This window comes from Pleurodeles waltl, chromosome 3_2, assembly GCF_031143425.1.
Source record: "Pleurodeles waltl isolate 20211129_DDA chromosome 3_2, aPleWal1.hap1.20221129, whole genome shotgun sequence".
Classification (NCBI taxonomy): Eukaryota; Metazoa; Chordata; class Amphibia; order Caudata; family Salamandridae; genus Pleurodeles; species Pleurodeles waltl.
The window spans coordinates 141136348-141154628 of record NC_090441.1 but is presented as its reverse complement, the minus strand read 5'-3'; positions in this window follow the sequence as shown (position 1 = coordinate 141154628).

Genomic DNA, 18281 nt, shown 5'->3' with positions numbered 1-18281 from the left:
GACTGCCTAGGAGGCACTCTCTAATGTTCTGGGGGCTTACCAACAATCCCAGGATAAGATGGGTCAGGTGTTAAACACCATGCAGGAGAGCCAGTGGCTGCAGGTGAAACACCACCAGGAGATCAAGGAAAAATTGCAGGCCTTGAATACCACCATGGTCTCCAATGCACAGGTGCTGGGTAACATGGCCAATATCATGAGGCAGTACACAGCACACCAGCGGGCCCCTTCCACTAGACAGGGTACTGACCAGCCCTCCACATCTGATGCAGCTAGTGGACAGGAGGCCCTGCCACGGGACCCAAAGGCCACCAGCACCTGTCCCCCTGCAGAAGGCGAATCACCCCGCAAATGGTCCCTGTGACCCAGGCAGACACTAGAGCCAGTTGCCAAGAGCACCACCAGGAAATGAGCCCCTCCTGAATGTCCCCCTTGTGTTCCACTGTGTCTCCTTGTCCACTTTGAACTGCCATTGCTCCCATTCTTATGGCCCCTTGGACACTGGATGTGGGCAGACTTGCCCACTACACTGGAGTTTTCTTAACCATCACCCCACTCTATTGCACTGTGCATTGTATACCAAAATTTTTAATAGACACCCTTGGACACAATTTGAGTAATAGTGCTTTAGCTGATGTGTATGTACAATGTATTGAATTGTTTGAACTTCACGGTCCTGTGCATATGTGTCTCAGCAGTCAGCATTACACTGTTGTAACCACAGCAACATCTGCAATTAGGGAAGGCATAGGTGACAGTCAGCTGGGATGCAAAGGTAGTGACTGGCATTATGCTACAGCCACACAGCACAACACTGAAATGGACAAATGTTTAGTTCAACAGTCTTAACTGAGTGTCATTAGAAGTATTGCTGTATCATATGTGTCCTGTTGTCCACATCCTCCTCCACTTCCTCCTCCTCACTGTCCTCAGTGTCCGCTGCTGCCACAGGTGCATTGTCACCCCCCTCCTCCTGCAGATAGGGCACAAGACGTCTGAGTGTCAAGTTGTGCAACATGCAGCACACAACAACAATCCTGCAGACCTTCTCAGGGGAGTAACATAGGGATCCACCTGTCAGATGGAGGCACCTGAACCTGGCCTTCAGGAGACCGAAGGTCCTTTCAGCAATCTTCCTGGTATGCCCATGAGCATCATTGTACCTGTTATCAGCCCCTGTTCTAGGATTCCTAACCGGAGTCAGGAGCCAGGACAGGTTTAGGTAGCTGGAATCACCTGCAAGAAGTGGGGGACACACATTAGCCTTTGCCAATGGTAGGAGGTCTGACTCCTGAAGGCATACAATGACATGCATTGGGTAGGGATTCAGGCTCACCTATAAGCCGCACTCTGCCTCTGTAGTTGTGCCATCACCTGTGGGATGCTGCTATTCCTCAGGACAAAGGCATCATGCACCGACTCAGGATACTTGGAAGTGATGTGGGAGATGTACGTGTCAGCAAGGCACACCATCTGGACATTGAATGAGTGGAAACTCTTCCTATTCCTGTACACTTTTTTGTTGGCCCAGGGGGAACTAAGGCAATATGGGTCCCAGCAATGGCCCCAATAACATTTGGCATATATCCCATTGCATAAAATCCAGCCTTCACAGTGGGCAATTCATCTACCTGGGGGAATGCAATGTAGCTACACATATGTTTGAGCAAGGCTGCCAAAACCCTTGCAAGCAGAATAGAGAACATTGGCTGTGACATTCCTGCAGCCAAGCCCACTATCACCTGGAAAGAGCCAGTTGCCTGGAAATGGAGCTCCTAGAGTACCTGCACAAGAGAGGGTATTACTGTGGTGCAACAGATAGCAGGTAACAGATCAGGCTTCAATTGTGCACACAGCTCAGTGATTGTGGCCCTGTCCAGATGATAGGTGAGTATGATGTGCCTGTCCTTCAGTGAAGCCAAGTCCACAAGGGGTCTGTACACGGCTGCTTGCCTCCTCCTCCTATTCCTCCGCAGTGGTTGGTACCGAAGAAGGGAGTGACAACAAGAACTATGAACACACTACATCAGTGTACACAGAGCATGTTTGTATGTTGGACACTAGAATTGTCTAGGTGTGTACATTTGACAACAATGACACACTTTTAAATCATGTGTACTAGCAGTGGAAAATGGCAACCGCCTGCCAGTGTGCAGGGACAGGTGGAAGTGACCTCACACTGCAGGTGTCATGGTGTGAGGCGGTCTGCACCGTCGTGCAACTCCTCATTGGCTAACATGGGCCTCTATGGAGTATAAGAACCAGTGATAATCAACGCCGGCGGTGACGGTGTTCACTGCCGTGGCCATGACCGCCATTTTCTTTCTACCACTTCACTTGGTTCCTGACTTTCCACAGGACCACATCTACACTGTGTGTGCTGCTGTGACCTGTGTCTGGAACCTGCCATGGCCCATGCAACTGGGGAAAGGGCCCCCGCCGTCACGTCAGAGGAGTGGGAGAGGCTCGTGGATGGAGTCCTACCCATGTATGGGCAGTTGTATGGCCCTGCATGGCTGCATGGAGATTTATGTGTGCTGACAGTGTGTCATTTAGGGGGGTATGGCTGGTGGCAGTGTAAGTGCAGTGGTACAGGTCACGTGTGTGCTTGATGAGGGCCAAATGCAGTATGTGAGCCACTTCTTTGACAGGCTGGATTGTATGGTTAATGGTGTCCTTCTGTCTGTGTTTCCTGTGCAGGTCAGTGCCCATCAGAAGAAGGGGTTGTGGTGTGCCATTGCTAAGGACGTGCGGCCCTGGGGGTCCATAGCAGGCGGAGCACCCACTGCAGGAAACAGTGGGAGGACCTGAGACACTGGGCACAAAACACCGCAGAGGCCCAGCTGGGGATGGCCTCGCAACGAGATAGGGGTGCCCGTCTGAACCTGACACTCCAGATGGCCCGCATACTGGTGGTGGCCTACCCAGAGCTGGATGAGCACTTGATGGCATCACAGGAGCCACAAGGGGGTGAGATCACTGTGTGTGACAACCATCTATGTTGTCTGGCATGGGATTTTAGTGCAGGGTTCTAGACAGTAGATGCCCCAATATGCCAGCTTGGACATTGCAGCATGGTCCAGCTTCGATATTTTGGGTGTAATGCAAATTTTAGATGGCTAGGTAGCAGGCTTTCCATATCAGACAGGGCTCAGTTGGTTCCAATTGATGCACAATTGGCTGTGTTTGACTCCTACCTGCTGTGGTACCTAGCCAATGGTATGCTAGTGTGGTCCATACTGACCATTCTTAGTCTCTGTGTGTGATGGTGATGTGTATGCCATCTGTGCTGTTGTTTCTGTGATTGACCCTGTGCTCCCTTTCTCCCCCCTTCCTTTTTTCATCCTGTCCATGTGTGCATTAGCATCATCTGGGGAAGGAGCCGGGGCATCGGCGAGTGAGGGAGCTGCAACCCAAGGGATCCAGGAGGCAGAGTCCACCGACGCTGAGGGGATCAGTGGGACAGAGGGAAAGGGGAGCACCAAGGGGGGGGCAGGAGCTGATTCAACTGACTCTGATACCTCATCTGATGGGAGCTCCCTGGTGATGTCGGACCCCTCTGGGACCATCCCAGCTGCAGGTTCAACCGCCACCCCCGTACCAGCACTGCCCTCCCAGTAGCCCCCCACCGAATTGCCCGAGCCCACTCACCCAGGAGGATGGGTGTCTCCTTCGCCCCAGGAACCCCAGCACCTGCCCCAATCATCCCTGCTGCCCTCAGTGAGGAGGCTATTGACCTCTGAGATCCATCTCTGTAGGGCAGTTAACCATAGTCAATACCATCCAGGGGCTGGCATCCCAGATGCAGCAAAGCAATGCCTTCCTGGAGGGCATCCATGGTGGCTTGGCGGCCCTACAGAGACCGTTTCACTCTCTGGCCTGCTCTCTGATGGCAACCAGTGTCCCTGTTTCTTCCATCCCTTCTCCAACTACCACTTCCCAGTCCCAGTCTCCTCACCCCGAACCCATCCCACGCACACATTCTGACAAGCATGCACACAAAACAACAGACAAGACTCGCACAGACAAACACAGGCAGCACAGTTCAGTCCACAAGCACTCACACAGCCAACACACAGATGCACGCACAACATCATCCACTGCCACCCCTGTCTCCCCCTCCACCTCCTCCCTCACAGTCACACCCACACTCACACCTGCATGCTCTGCATCAACAGTCCCTGAACCTGCCACCTGCACATCCTTGCTCACAGTCACCACAACAGCAGACCTGTAGACATGCACCCCACACACCACCTGTGCAGTCAGCACAACCACCATCACCACCTCATACAGAACCCCCACCTCACTTGCAGACACCACCACAACATCCATCCACACATCCTGTTTGATCTCCCCTACTCTGACTGCCCCCTCCAAAGACACACAAACACTCGCACTCAGACCCCCAACAGCCATCCACCTCACACATGCACACTGTCCATGCATCTGCACCCAAGTCCAGCACACCTCCTCCTCCTGCAACCACTCCCTCTACCTCCACTCCCATTCCTCCTCCCACTTCCCACCCCATTGGCCTTAAGAAGCTTTTCCTTTCCCGCCTTGACCTTTTCCCTCCCCCCGTCCTGCCCATAGAAGAAAGTGGCCCACCCCCCCACCAGGAACCTCCAGTCTGACCCTATGCCACCCCCAAAAGACTTCAGCTGCGACTGAGGGGCATATGAGTGCGTCTCCAGCCCACTGCCCCAAGGACAATTCTCTGCCTCCAAAAGCGAAGGCTAAAGTGCTGCCCCCTCTTAAACCAAAAGCCAAAACCAAGGAGACACCGCCCAAAGCCAAACCCAAGGAGCCGCCTCCCAAACCAAAAGCCATGGAGCCCCCCCCAAAGAGAAGACCCCCACCCCCTCAGCCCCTGAGGTACCTGCCTATTTCCAACATGATACCCCTGAACAGTGGAGTCCTAGTGTTGTCAGGAGTCAAGTTGGGGCCTTGGACTTTGCCCTGTGGGCATTACAGACTTTGAACTGGCCATTGGGCCTGCATGTAAATAAGAAATTCTGATCTCTTCATCAAACTGGATTGCAGTGGTTGGGACAGAGGTATGTTTCCTAGCTTCCTTTGCTCCTGGGTCCTATTACTGTCAATCTACTCTGCAGCTGGTTCTGGGTGTGTGGTGTGTGTGTGTGTAAGGTGTGTGTTGTGTGTGTGTCACTCTCCCCTCCCTCCCTCCCTTGTGTGGTAGGTGGCTGTACTCACAGTTGTCGTCTTCGTCGGCATTGGTGCTCCAGGCGGCCATGGCGTGGTACAGCATCGGGAAGACTTGCAGTTCAGGTTCCATGGTGACCACTGACTACTCTGTGTCCCTGGAGGTGAGTGTCTCCTTTTATATGATGTGTTTCCTGCAGGCTTTTGGTGGCGTTGGTACCGCCCCAGAAATCCTGCCAGTGTGCCATGTCATAATATGGTGAGCAGATCCTTGTCTTCTGTCTGCCTGGAGATTGCTAACGCCGTTTTCAGTGTTTGTATCGCACTGGCGGTTGGTGTGGTACATTGGCTGTCATTGGGAAGGATCACCGCCATGGTCATCATTTGACGGTCTGGCAATGGTACAATTGCCATCGCCAGCGTGGCAGTAAACTGACCGCCACGGTCATAATGAGGGCCTAAATCTATCCATTTTTTAGCCCTTCTCCTTGATGTAGGTTCAAGGCTGGCATCTTCACAACATTTTCCCTATACTCATAGTTCTGATTTTTGTTAGCCATATGTTTCTATGTCTGTTCTTTACTATAGAAACCACAAATGTTTGTTATAGTTGAAAAATAATTCAATAGCTGATGCTCATGAACACCCTTGCCCAGGATAGCTTTAGTCTGTTTGTATTTCAATTCAGCTAGGCTGTTCTATAAAGTGTTACAAATGGGGTATTTGGTTGGCAGTCAGGTTACCCCTGTCCAAGCAAGGACCCTCACTCTAGTCAGGGTAAACCCCACTCACCCTATTGGTAGCTTGGCACAAGCAGACAGGCCTAACGTTAGAAGCAAGGTGTAAAGTATTTGTACCAACACACACAGTAACTCAGTGAAAACACTACAAAATGACACAACACAAGGTTTAGAAAAATAGGTAATATTTATCTAAACAAAACAAGGCGCATTGTTTATCAGATGCAAGGCAGGTGGTGCTTTGAAAGGGTCCCCGCACAGCAGTCTTTGTGTGGATTTCTGTCCTTTTCCTCCAGCTTCACCTTTCAAGGGCCCAGAGACAGGTTAGGGCACCACGTCGCAGGCAGGACTCTCAGCAGAAAGCCCAAGTGCTAGCAGAGAGAAGTCTTTGTTGTCCCTGAGACTTCAACAACAGGAGGCAAGCTCAGTTTCAAGCCCTTGGAGATTCTTCACCTGTGGGAACTCACACACACAAGTCAGCTTTTATCCTCACTCAGGTAGAAGAAGCTACTGCAGGCCAACCCAGCAAAGCACAGGCAAAGGGGCAGTACTCCTCATCCAGCTTCCAGCTCTTCTCCTTGGCAGAGGTTACTCATGGTTCCATAAGTAATCTGATTTTCAGGGGTTTTGGGTGCTCTTCCTATACCCCATTCTGTTTGAAGTAGGCCTACTTTAAAGAGAAGTATTTGTTGTTTTCAAGATCCTGCCTTGCCCAGACCAAGCCCCAGACACACACACCAGGGGTTTCGAGACTGCATTGTATGAGTGCAGGCACAGCCCTTTCAGGTGTAAGTGACCACTCCTCCCCTCCCCTCAGCCCAGATGGCCCATCAGGATATGCAGGCTACACCCCGTCCCCCTTAGTATCACTGTCTAGAGGAGAGGTGCAAACAGCCCAACTGTCAAACGGACCCAGACAGAGAATTCACAAATAAACAGCATCACAGAATGTTTTAAGCAAGAAAATGCCTACTTTCTAAAAGTAGCATTTTCAAACACACAATTTAAAAACCAACTTTACTAAAAGATGAATTTTTAAATTGTGAGTTCAGAGACCCAAAACTCCACATATCTATCTTCTCCCATAGGGTATCTGCGCTTTAATAATATTTAAAGGCAGCCCCCATGGTATGCTACGAGAGAGATAGGCCTTGCAACAGTGAAAACCGAATTTGGCTGTATTTCAATGTCTGGACATGTAAAACACAGAAGTACATGTCCCACCTTCAACATAAACTGCACCCTGCCCATGGGGCTACATAGGGCCTACTTTAGGGGTGACTTACATGTATAGAAAGGTAAGGTTTAGGCCTGGCAAGTGGGTACACTTGCCAAGTCGAATCTGCAGTTTACAACTGCACTCACAGACAATGAAGTGGCAAGTCTGAGCTATGGTTACAGGGCTACTAAGGTGGGTGGCACAACCAGTGCTGCAGGCCCACTAGTAGCATGTGATTTGCAGGCCCTGGGCACTTCTATTACACTTTACTAGGGACATACTAGTAAAACAGATATACCAATTACAGATAAGCCAATATACACATATAATTTATACAGGGAACATTTACACTTTAGCACTGGTTAGCAGTGCTAAAGTGTCCAGAGAAAACAAAACAGCAAAAATAGAGCCCGGCACACAGATACAACCTGGGAAGTGGAGGCAAAAAGTAAGGGGAGACCATGCCATTGATTCAAAGTCTAACATAAAGTAACCTTTTTTTTGTTTCCTAATGGTGTAGCTGAGCATTTTACTTTGAATTACCCCTATGAAAACAACACAAACTATGGGCCTAAACTTCTGACGAGGAGGTTGCTGCCACACTGGCTACCTCCCTGTTGGATCCATAAAGAGTTTCCCACTAGGCTGGCGGATGAAAACCTAGGTTTCCGCCCCCCAGCCTAGCAGGAAACAGGCTACAACATTGTCTCCTTCTCGTAATCGAGCCGGTGGCAATGCTGTAGGCAGCACCCTTGCAATTTTCACTGTCTTCAAAGCAGACAGTAAACATTGCAATGGTGCTGGTCAGGGCCCCTGCACCTGTTCCCCACCATACTTTTCATGGTAGTGTTACCTCCATGAAAAGGCTGGCGGAGAACGAGGTCATAATCGGCAGGGCAACACTGCATGCATTGCTGCCCTGGTGGATTCGGATCTCCACCACCTCCAGACCGCCGGGATCCAAGATTCTGGTGGAGCTGGCAGTTCCTGGGCAGTCGGACACAAGGGTTGTTATGTGGCGGTAGGACTGCCACATAGGTGGCAGTCTGGACCGCCACCGCAAGTGTGGCGTTCGTAAGACCACCACACTCATGAGGCCCTATGTATATTTTTGTGTGGGTCTAATATATATAATGAAAAAAATACTGATTTGTTTATGTCTAATGTTATTTGTGGGCTGTTAGCTTTGTAAGGATATACAGTATGAAGTTAATTAAGTGATAATTAAATACCAATTAATTGTCAATTAAACATTTAATTGATTTTAAATTATGTAATTTGCGGAGTACTTTTTTTTGTTGCTTATATTTGAATTGTGGACTGCTAGATTTGGAGTTTAATATGTTTTCTACTTTCATGGGGTTAATCATATATGTAATGTGTTTGAAGTGAACTGTATTTCCCTACTTTTAGTTAGTCTTCCATTAAAATAGTAAAACGAACCTCTTGACAGTGCAACACTTTCCCTACAGCTGTGCTGTTTGAAGTGGTAAAAGTAAATTTCACATCTCTGAAATGCAACGCTTATCCTACTATTGCACAGAATGGAGTGGTAATACTAACCTCTACCCTCCAAAGTCCAACACTTTTAATACTGTTGAGTTGACTGGAGGGGGAATATTACATTTTACCCCCGCATTGTTTGTAGTGGAACTAGTAAATTTAAACCCCTCCTAAGTCTACCACTTTCCCTATTGTTATGTAGACTGTAGTGTGGATAGTAAATTTCATCACTCCAAAGTCTAAAGCTTTCCCCTTATTTTTGTACTGACTGAAGTAGGAATAATAAATCTAACCCCTCTGAAGTCCAACACTACAGTTGCATTATCAAGAGCGGGAATAGTACATTGAATATTTTTACACCACTATACATTTCACAATACCGGTTAAATAGATTATATAGCAATACTTGTTCTCTAATATTCTATATATATATATTTTTATTTTTATATTAGTTTGGTAAAGGTGTGCTTTTAAATATTTCATGTATTGTCTACATTATTATATATATTATATATGATGTGAGATATAGATATGTTTTATGTTTTATATATGGTGTAACATATTTAATCAAATTCTTTTTACATATTAATTGTATTCATTTTATAAACGTACTATTACAAATATACATCAATACATTAGAAATAAAAAAATAATAGAAAGTAAAATACATATTATATTAGTTATATTAGGTTTATATAGTATGTAATTAATAAATGTGAAATAGAAAAAATAAATATGATTTGTATAATTATGTTAAAGTTATCTATCTAGCCATCTCTCTCTCTCTTTATTATATATATATATATATATATATATATATATATACATATATATATATATATATATATATCAATATAAATGGATATATTTCTATAAATACTAACACATATATGTGCTTGTGTGTTTGTAAAGCATATAGTTATTTATATATAGCATTATATATTTATGAAATGTATTACATTTACATTATATTATATTACATCATACTAAATTTATAAATGAAAATATTTAGCATGTACCTTTTTAAACTCTATATTAAAAAATATGTCTTTTTGTCTATTTATGGACAATATTTGTGTCAATTATAAATGTTTTCCAATACTTTTGCATTTACCATTATAAATATATGAGTACCATATTGTGGTAAGCAATGTTTTTGTTATGTTATGTTATGTTAGGAATATTTGTAAAGCACTACTAAGACCCGAAGGTGTCTAGGCGCTAACTGAACAAACTCAGAAAAGTACTTAATAACAAAGAGCCAGGTTTTAACTGCATTTTCTAAGGCTAGAAGGGTAGGAGCTGATTTAATCAAAAAGGCAGAACATTCCATGCCTTGGAAACACTGCAAAAGAAACTTCTGCTGCCCAGGTCAGGCGTTTAAACCTGGGGAATGAAGAAAGCAGACAGGATGTAGACTTGAGTGATCTGCCTGGTCTGTACCATTTAAAAAGTAGGGCCTTGATTGTTCAGTGTTTACAGGCAATGCAGAGTGCTTTAAAAACAATTCTCTGCCTTACATGAAGCAGTGCAGAGTCCTGATTTGATTGGATACCGGAAGATATTAGGGAAGGCTGAGAAGTAAGCGAGCAGCAGCATTTTGTAAAGATTGAAGTTAGTTTAGGACCGATTGTTGGACGTAATGTAGGTGACCAGGGATGAATGGGAAAATCTTTTTTAAAGTCCTGAGCAAGAAATAAGCGGAAGAGGTAACTGATTTGACAAGATCTGTAAAGGTCAGTCTTTTATCCAGTAGGATTCCCATATTGTGGCTATTAGAGACTGGGAACGGTAAACATGATATTTTTGTTAATAATATTGTTTACCATGATGTTTTGTCCGTGATCAAATATAAGAAGATGCCTCATGTCCTACTTTTTTTGTGTGTATTGGTTTGGTTTTAATTAGCATGTGAATGATATGAACTAGGACTAAATAAATCAGAACATAGACCAATAAGGATTCTATTTCAAGTTACAGATGATGATTATCCTGGATATAGTATGCTAAAATTGATAGGTTGATAACTTTCCATTATGTTTCCTCTACCATCTATTTAATAATCGAGTTATTAATACAGTTTGTCACAATTAGTTCAAGAGACACCAAATTGTTTTAAACATCAGATGATATCTCTATGAGTCTATTTTCCAACTGAGGAGGTCTTGATTTTGGTTTCAACATTTTGGGCCTCATTACGAGTTTGGTGGTCTGACAGTAAGACCACCGCAGTGGTGACAGCCAAAAGACTGCTGTGTTGGAAGTCATCTGACTGCCCTTTTAAGAAGCACACAGCTCAGCCGCCTAAAAACAGCCAATTTCCCAAAGCCGCCAGGACACTGGCAGATGGAAAAAAGGTGATTTGATCACAAATACTGCCAGCCAGACAAAAATCAACTGATCAAATTACGATCCACAAATCACAAGAGCGGTTCTTCCATGGAAGTAAACCATTGGCGTAGCGGTTTGAACTCACATCAGTCAGAACACTACACCACCTTGGATAGTTCGAATACCCCGCACCTGACACACAATCACATACCCGACTACCTACAGTGCACTATAAAACACACCCCAAAACACACCCCAATCCTTTACAACCAGAACACCACTCACAGACAATAGCAGAGAAATGTATATCTAGCTAAACAAGCAATAGGCACCCCTACACATTACACTCAGCACACATCCAACACTTGCACAACATACAATTTTGAAAACCACACAACACACAACAATAGTTACCCACTTGCATCACAGCACCCACACCTCACCACAAACGTTTTTCCTCCTTTTTGTTTACTACCTCACCGTCTATACCACCTCTACCATGTCCCCACAAAAACATCCACAATTCACTGATGATGAGTTGAAGGTCATGGTGGATGAAATTGTCAAGGTAGAGCCATATCTATTCAGAGCACTATCTATTCAGAGCACATCTATCCAGGTCCAGCAAACATCTATAGGCAGGACAAGGTAGTTGTGCCAAAGGATAGACAATGGGGTGAATGCAGTAGGCAGTTACCCACACACAAGGGAGGACATCAGGAAGAGGTAGAATGATACGTTCCATGGCATCCAGGGACAAGCTGAGGGTCCTCAAAACTGACAGTGGGCCCCCACCTCCTCACCCCCAGTTCACATCATGGGAGGAGATGGTCTTGGACATCCTGCATCCTGAGGGCCTGACAGGAATACTTGGAGGAATGGAGTCCGGTAAGTCACATCAACATTTATGTCACCAAACAGTTTTGTCTTGCATGCTCACTCATCACCTTTCCCCACCTCAATGACCAAACCACCCACCACTCTCCTGTCTAAATCTCCAAATACCCCTCACCTGCATGCCACATGTTAAGTAAACTCACCTTGAGCCACAGTGTTTGGGAAGGGCATGGGAAGTCATAGGAACTGACAGCACTATACCTCCCATAAGGCACTGTTCCACCATTAACAAAAGTGCACTAAATTTGAAAAGTCTTGCATTTGAAACTAACAAAGTTATCCATCCTGAATGGTCCACCATTTAACAGTTAATGGCAATGACAGCTATGTAATGACCAACTAACAGTGTCATTACAAGCAAATCACAGCTACAGCCGTGTCCCATAGCAAACTGAACTCTGAGAAAATAATGTCATATACTTACCTGGGGGGGATACCTAAATGGCAAACTGGACGCACTGGCAGAACATCCAGACAGAGGCCCAGGTCAAATTGTAACACCTACATTGTTGGCTAGCTCTGACACCATTATGCATTGTTCAGCTTATAGTTGATTCAATGATACCATACACCTTACTAGGAGAGAAACCTAAGTTGTCATGTCTTTAGTCAGACAAGTTATGAGGGCTTTAGCAGCCATCTAAACACCAACATACTCCAGGAGCTTGGAGCATGCTATATACAATTGTAAATATCTGTGTCCCAGAGGATCATGTAAAGGCAATGTGTGCATCTCACATACCACGTATAGTTGTCTACTTTATACATGTTGTGTTACATCATCTGTGTGTTCCACGTCTCCTACAGGTGACCTTGCCATCCTCAACATGGAGAGGATACCAGAGAATGACACTACCCCTCTGGATGAAGGCCCCAATGAGGAAAACATCCCTGGATGTCTGGACACTGAGGACTAAGCTAGCCCATCAGGGATACCTGGTCAGTCAACAACTGTCAGCCTCACCATTCCCTCAATCACTGCCCCAGCCCTGTTGCAACTACATCACAGACCCCCAAAACTTTGTCCCAAGGGCAGTCTCTTCCATTGTGTGCCCCCCAGTACCTGAGTCTCCTAATGTCACCCCTGCAGCAGTGGCAGGCCCAAAATACCATCCTGACTTCCATTGCTCAGGTGCTGAGGGAAATGAACACTACCATGAGTAGGTTTTGCACCCAACATCAGGCCTCTTCCACTAGCAATGAGACATCAGGCCCCTCGACATCCATGGCTGCTAGTGGAATTGAGGCACTGTCAGGGGAAGGGAATGCCTCAGACACCCCACCCTCTGTAGCAAAAGAACCCCCGCAAATGTGAACATCTACCTAGACATCCAGGAGGAGCAGATGCCAAGACTAAACCCACTAAACCCAATGCCAGGAAGTGAACCTCTGCTGCTTGGTTCCCCTTGTGTGTCACTGATACGCCCTGTTGACTGTTCTAATATCTAACTCAATTTTTCCATGGTGCAAGGAAACTGGACTTGTGTTTCCAAATGGTGTAACAGCTACCCTGATGATTTCATCCATCATGACTGAACCCTTTACTGTTAACTTTTTGTAATTTCTGTTTCAAATCGCTCATTTTGTTGTGCACTCCCCAATAAATACCACTTAACCACAGATCCTGTGTACATGTGATGTATCAACCTTGTCATGTATGACAACTATTCTACCAAAATGTTCCTCTCTAATTTTGTACCTTTGTTATGGTCATCACACGTACTGGACAACCAGGATAGATATTGCATTGGGATTGCAACATAGACATGACACAAGTCACCTGTATTGTACATCTCTCCATATTTATTTGGAGAATGGCAATCAGCAAATTGTGAAGCCATGCTGTGGACTTCAGTGTTTCATCTTAGGTGTCATTCACTACCAAACCACAGAATACAGATGTTAGGGACATGCCAGTCTATCACCATCCCAGGAGGCAGACATATTGGTCCAATTTATCATCAGCTAAAGCCTTATCACATACCCATACCTTATCCTTCCAAATGACCATACTCCTTGAAACAGACAGAGGTTGGTACTAATCTCCCCAGTCATGGAACCTTCCAGTTACCATGGTAAGGTGTCTATAGATTTGCCACTCACCTATGTCAGTCTTTAGACACATGCACATTGGTCTGCAAAGAGGAAACATACTGACAGCTATGCACAAGTTAGGTCACATGCAACACAAACCATAATGATTGAAGAGGGTCTGGATATCACATTATGACATGTGTTAGACACAAATGGACACACACATGGCACCATTTGAGCCACCTCCAATATCAAACAGGTCTTCTTTGTGGAAAAGGACACTTCCAAACCACTGTCCTGACAGTCTGGGCATAGAAATCACACACCACAAATAGTAAATAGTACCTGGTTTAATCCATGTCATGTCAGTCTGCAAATCCAATCTGCCCGTGACACTGTCTGAGATTGCCAAATGAGAAAGAGCCAAACAGCCAATCTGCAAATCTGTGATTGACAAAGATAAGGTATAGGCCAGAGAGGAACACATACGTCACACTGTCTATTCATAACTACAAATCTGACATTAATGGTGCATTATCTGAACAATAGACTATGTACATAACAGTTCTGTAAACAACTCCAAGTAACATTCTGCATTCATATCTGAGTCATGGTCTTTGAAGTCACTAAACACCCCACTGATGGTGGTAAAAAGAATATTACATGGAATGCATAATCTCAACAATACACCATGGAATCTCTATTGTGACATCACATCACATACCTTGAGTCAGTTGAAGTACTGATTGATGACATCTGCCCTGATCTCTCCTGCTTCATCCTTATCATGCTTATTCTCACTTGACAAATCTGCATTTCAACCCACAGGATCTGCTGGCTCCCTCTCATCTGGTATGAATGATATCTGACATCTCAGGGCAAGGTTGTGGAGCATGCAGCAGTCAACCCATATTTCACATACCTTGTAGGATGAGTAGAGAAGGGCTCTTCCAGATTTGTCTATGCTGTGAAATGTTGCCTTCAGGAGCCCAAAAGTCTGTTCCACAACATGCCTTGTCCTTCCGTGGGCCTCATTGAAGCAGACATCCCCTTGCAGGGTTGGGTACCTCACGTGTCAATAGCCAAGGATGGTTTTGGTAGCCAGAGTCCCCTGTAAGGTACAGTTACACCAATCTAAACTTTAATCTTGGACATCCACTATATGGTAGCTGGAAAAAAGGTACAGACACACATGACATATCTGACATACCAAACCGCCAGGCCCTCTCTGTTTATAGTCGTGTCATCAGCAGTGGGATTTTGCATGATGAAGGAATCATTGAAACTTTGCACAAACTTGTGAAATGTATAGGTTAGCCAAACACACCACTTGAACGTTTTTGGAGTGGAAGTTTTCCCTGTTCCTATACACCTGTTTATTGGCACTTGGGGGTACCAAGGATACATGTGGACCATCTATGCGCTCCAAATACATGTGGAATGTGTCCCAAAGCATAGAAATCTGCTTTCACATGGCAAAATCCTCACGCTGGAAAAATCTGATGTAGCTGTCCAGTAGTTTTAATAATGCAGATAGTACAGCCTTCAAAACATGGGCTGAGACATCCCTGCAGTTAGGACCACTGTATTCTGAAAGGACTCAGGGGCCAGGAAGTGCAGCACTGACATGCCTTGAATGATGGGAGGTATGCTATTGGGATTGCGAATGGCAGGCATTTGATCTGGATCCTACTAACGACATAGATCCATAATTGTATGCCCATCCAGGCGATATATTTGGATTACATGTCACTCCTCCATGGTCTGCAGGTCTGCTAGTGCACAGTACACTGAAGGTTGTCTTGATCTCCTCTGGCCAGGTTAACTATGTGGGACAACACTAAAATGTATGTGAATGACTCAATCTATACATGATGAGTATGATCACATTAACATCAAACTAAAATCTAAATCATGTCACATGAAACAGTGAATACGTGGTATACAGCACATAGCGAGGCAAAATGTGAAAGTGTACCATATTCAAATCCCTTAAACCCTTGCATGTTCTCTAAATGGACATACATGTCAACTTAGTTGACATGTAACACATATTTGTTGCAGCTATACCATCTTCTGATGGTCATATATATGGCGACAAATGCAAAAAGAACAAGTGATGGACGGAATGCTGAACAATGTCAAACATTCACCCCAGTACAGAGATCTGGGCCTAAATCCATAGTTTTTTTTGCTGCCTATGCCATTCCAGTTTGGACCCAGCCATATGCAAATCAGTCTTGACCCTGTTCCCCATGGGAAAAGTCCAGCCCGAACTGCCAGGCCAGGTTTTCCCTGGACTAGAAACAAGCATCCTGGGACCGGTTTTGGAGTTTTTTTACCCCTCATCAGCCAGGCTAGCTTGAATCCAGTGGCATGGGAAGCACGGGACCCATGTCTGGGCATACCATTCCCACTTAGGGCAACAAAAGCAAAAAGAACAAGTGATGGACGGAAAGCTGAACAATGTCAAACATTCACCCCCACTACAGAGATCTGGGCCTAAAACCATTGTTTTTTTGCTGCCCATGCCATTCCAGTCTTAACCCTGTTCCCCTATGGGAACAGTCCAGCCCGAACTGCCAGGCCAGGTCTTCCCTGGACTAGAAACAAGCATCCTGGGACCGGTTTTGGGGTTTCACCCCTCATCAGCCAGGCTAGCTTGAATCCAGTGTCATGGGAAGCACGGGACCCATGTCTGGGCATACCCTTCCCACTTAAGGTGACAAATACAAAAAGAACAAGTGATGGATGGAATGCTGAACAATGTCAAACATTCACCCCCAGTACAGAGATCTGGGCCTAAATCCATCGTTTTTTTGCTGCCCATGCCATTCCAGTTTGGACCCAGCCATATGCAAAGCAGTCTTGACCCTGTTCCCCATGGGAATAGTCCAGCCGGCACTGCCAGGCCAGGTCTTCCCTGGACTGGAAACAAGCATCCTGGGACCAGTTCCGGGGTTTCACCCCTCATCAGCCAGGCTAGCTTGAATCCAGTGGCATGGGAAGCAAATGTATGGTGACAACACTGTTTCATGTACGTAACCCAAATTACCTAATTTCACTTCCTCTACTAATGACATGCACATTGATACTTGTAAACAGTAAGCCAGCACATAACACATTGTCATGGATACAAGTTTATAGTAAATGAACCAACTTTCATAACTTCATCATACATATCTGAACCCTAAAATGACAGCTGCCTGACCTATTGTACAGGACATCAGGAGGTGACCTGACTCCGCTGGCAGATGTCATCATGGTGGTAGGCAGTTACAACCACAGTGGACATTGCCATTGGAACACATTGCTGCCTATGGTGGACTTGGGCCAATGGCAACATCCATCTGCAAAATCCCTCACTTGACCTCCATGACCTGAGCTGCTGTCTCTGGGAGCAATCATGCCACGTCCTGCAGGTGATAGGTCCCCTGCCTTCTCTCTGGAAGAGCTCAACAAGATTGTGGAGGAGGTCCTACCCCTGTATGGTGTACCAGAGGAGCAGGTGAGTCTAATGCAATACCATTGGGTGAAAGCTGGAGTGTAGGACGATATAGATGAAATGTGCAGGAATGAAGGATTGAGCTATCATGTGCGGGTAGATGGTTATGTGCACATGTACATAGAAAGACTGTTAGCCCTGATACATAGTAGGTATTGTGTGATGTATTTACCCTGATCCACATATATAGATTACAGCATTTACATCAATGTTGGTGTGACAATAGTTGTAGAGATGTACCATTTAAGGGACATACTTGTGGTCTGGTAATATGTTTCTTACCAAAACCTGCTAATCAGTATGCCTTGCTCCTCTGCACACATGTCCTGACTGCAGAGGGTGACTTGAAAAAGTTTGAAGTGTGAGGAAGAACTTGATTGTTTACCATACTTGTTTTGGGGTGGAGAATGTGTACATGACTTTCTCCTCTTAAATGTGTCATCCATGTAGGTCAACACCCATCCAACACCCATCCGAAAAAGGGGATCTGGTGTGCCATTGGCAAGAAAGTGCGGACCCCGTGGGTCCACAGCCTGCAGAGCACCCACTGTAGAAAGGGGTGGGAGGTCCTCAGATGCTGGGCCCATAAGACTACTGAGGCCCAGCTGGGGATGTTATTCCAGGGAGAAAGGGTGCACAGGGAGGGAGGGGTGCCCATCAGACCCTGACCCCTCTAATGGCCCGCATATTGGCGGTGGCCTACCCTAAGTTGGATGGGCGTTTGAGGGCAGCACAGCAGGCACAAGTGGGAGTACTGACTATTTGGGGAAGCGCGATTTGGAGACCAGAGGAGGGGCGGTCCACAGAGCCCCATTAAACGTTTGACGCGGTCCCGCCTTGCGGGAAGCGCAATTTGGAGACCAGAGGAGGGGCGGGCCACAGAGCC